The following is a 3486-nucleotide window of genomic DNA, read 5'->3' as shown; positions in this document are numbered from 1 at the left end:
CTTCCTTCCTTCCTTCCTTCCTTCCTTCCTTCCTTCCTTCCTTCCTTATTCCTTCTTTTCTTTCCTCCTTCCCTTCCTACTCTCCCTCTGTCCACATAGGGATTCCTACCCTCATCTGCGGATGCTCTGCCCAAAGGAATATAAATTTTGATCATTGAAACCTTGCAAGATGTCTTGGCTTTTATGGCTAGATTTCTTTTTTTAAGGACCATTGTGCCGGCCGCACCGTGCACTCTCCTCCTATAAGGAGCAGGCTGCCAGGGTCATACTACTTACCAGTCTTCGGAGCCTACCCGGATAAACACACAGAGACGAGCCGACCAGGAGGTGCCAACACCTGAGCTTTATTCAGAGGCCATCACAGCAAGGCCAAGCAGGAAGGCCAGAGCAAGAGAGCAGGAGCAAAGAGAGAGCAAGCTCCGACCACTACCGTTCCTTAAGTACCTACTTAGCCCCTCCTCCTCAGCCTGCCTACTAGTCATTGATTGTAGGATCAGATAACGGAAGGGGATGTCTGCGCTTAGCTCACCAACAGAGGAAGTGACACAGGAGGCTAGGACCGGATACAGGAAGGAGGCGTCTGGGATTAGTGCATAGACAAAGGGAGAGTACGTGACCTAGGAAGTCAGGCCCAGATACCGGGAGGAGGCGCCTGGGGTCAGTGCTACACAAAGGGAAAGTACGTGACCCAGGAAGTCAGGAAGGACACAGGAAGGAGGCGTCTGGGGTTAACGTTGCACCTAGGGAAGAGGACTAGACAAAGGGAGCTCGTTCTCTGCTGTCCCACTCCCACGTGGCACAGCCCCCTGCCTCAGGAGCACGTGCTCCGGCTACTTCCTTGTATCCTGTTCCTTCTCCAGCTTATACAGCTCCACATAGCACTGCCCACTGCCTCAGGAGCGTGAGCTCTGGTTACTTCTCCGTATCCAGTTCCCAGCCCAGTTCACCACAACTCCGCCTAGCACAGCCCCTGCCTCGGGAGCGTGAGCTCTGGTTACTTCCTAATATCTTGTTCCTACCCCATCTTGCCACAACCCCTACTTGGCAGTAGCCAACATCAGATAATCCCTCACAGACCATGCCTTAAACTCAAATCGCTCTGGCTCTTATTGATTGGTGAACAATAGGTTTGAGCCCAATTGTCACTTGGTCATTGTTTGGGCTCTGATGGCTCAGAGTGAGTGTAAATAGTAATTGTTTCTGTTTTGGCCAGAAACCCTGAGGGTCTTCCCCTCCCAGATTGATTTTTTATTTTTAACTAGGTAATTGAGGCCATTCTTTGCCTCATTTCTAACCTAGCCTAATCACTGAATAGATGTTGCCTCAGTCAAACAGACCTGGAAAAGGCTTAAAAAGGCCAAGGTCTCCCATTTCATCCAGGGCCATCTCCAGTCATCTTGATCTACATCTTGCCCCTGGACCCAAAGGACAAAATAATGAACGAACAATGAACAATAACCTGGAAAGAAAAAAGAAAGACAAGTATATGTCTCATGATTGAAAGACTAGATTCCTGAAGAGAATAGAAAGGAAAAAAAAAGGAAAGAGAAAAAGTAAACGGACATTTCTTGGAAAAGTGTACCACAAATTAATCATACTAACGTTAAGATGGATGGGATGAGGAGAGGGACATTTTTGAGTTATATTCTTATCTGGGCTGGGAGAAGAAAGAGTCAAATGATGAAAATACGTAAATGAATGAGGAGGAAGAAAATAAGAATAGTATTTGAAGTAAAATCAAAAAACTTGGGAAGGGGCATAGAACTGTAAGGGGAGAGAGCCTGTGGAAAAAGACTAGGATCAAACTGGTGTTAGCAAAACTAATCACTGGGATCAAGTGCTTACTTAAAAGAGGAAATGAGTGATAATGAAAACAAACTGATAAAATGGAATGTAACCTTTATAAACTCTGAGGATCCTTAACCTAACTTCCACTCTCACCAGCAAGTCAGGTCCTAGAGCAAGATTAGCTATATATCCTAAGGTCAATATCCCTACTTTCATTCAGTGTCAAGTCCCTCAGCTAGCCCTGGGGGTTCTTATCCCAACTCCCATTTTTATTGTCAGGTCTTTAAAGCAAGGCCACATCTCCCCCTCATAATTCTTGGGGTAATGCTAAGGGCTTATGGGATTCTTCTCCCATGCTATAAGCACAAATCCTGATTCTGGTGTGCTGTCTGCAATATTAATCACCAGTTAAGTCAGTATCTCCTTTGTATCTTTGGGCGAACCATTAATCAGCACTATCAGTATCATTTAAACAATTAACATCAATTAGCTTTTACAAAGGCATATTTGCTGAGAATATACAGAAAGAAGTATAAATCATTTTCCCCAATATCTGAGGGGCCACTCCTCCCTATGTAATCTTGGTCCCTAAGGAAAATAGGCTAAAACTTAAAGCAATTGCCCCCACCAAATTCACTTCTGACTGTATTATAACCAATGGACAAGCCAATCCCTTTTGGTTTCCTTTGATTCACTGCTGTGCTAGATTAAACCAGTTGCTTACAACCTTGTTCCTCATTGGGTTTTGTAGCCAACCAACTTTGACCTGGATTGTTATATCTGGACCTAAGTGAACTAGGTGGTTCATTCTTCTGAACTTTCAAAGCTCAGAAGGCCACAGGTCAGCCCATTTCATATCTAATACTCCCTCACCTAAGGCAGGAAGATTAGACACAACGGGAAGAGAAGCCACACTGGTGCTATGTGTTTATAGCTTCGTATTGTCAGGTAGGATCAACAACTCTTCTTCTCTCTGTCCCTAACTGGAGGATTACTAATTGTCCATTCCTTACACAAATACCACCAGGTGGAAAAGAGCGAGTGAATCATTACGATTGTTTCGTACCTTTTGCATGCACGCTCAGTTCTGGGTCAACATTCAATCAGAAGTCCTTTTCTTCGAGATGTATAGTTAGCAGATCAGAAGCAGATACAGAATGCCTATGCATACTCTGAAGTCCACATAGGAGATTGTATTAGATAGATTCAATTGCATATGCCTATAAGTACTGGGCTCTCATTGGCTAGACACACAAACCTAATAATTATAGCCTTCAAGGTGAATGGTTTAAACTCCTCAAAAAATGTAAAAGAATAGTAGATAGGAGAAGAAAAGAAAACCCTACAATTTGTTGCACACAAGAAACATATTTAAAAAATAAAGATGCACACAAAATGAAACTGAAAGTCTGGAGCAAAATTAATTATGTTAGGTGATCCCCAAAAAGCAGGAGTTACAATCATGATTTCAGACAAGGTCACAATAAAAATTCATAAGATCAAGAAGAATACACAAGGAAATTACATTAGGTTTAAAAATACCATAAGAAATAAAACAATTATATTATTAAATACATATAGCAAATGACATATGTTTAAGAAAAAAGGATAAAAATAATAACTCACTATTTTCAGGAGATATTAATATTCCCCTTTAAAAGCAAAATAAATCTGAGAGAAAGATAAACCAAAAAAAAA

The sequence above is a fragment of the Vombatus ursinus genome, unplaced genomic scaffold, assembly GCF_900497805.2.
Source record: "Vombatus ursinus unplaced genomic scaffold, bare-nosed wombat genome assembly UNPS02014945.1, whole genome shotgun sequence".
In the NCBI taxonomy this organism is placed as follows: domain Eukaryota; kingdom Metazoa; phylum Chordata; class Mammalia; order Diprotodontia; family Vombatidae; genus Vombatus; species Vombatus ursinus.
This window is presented reverse-complemented; position numbering follows the sequence as displayed.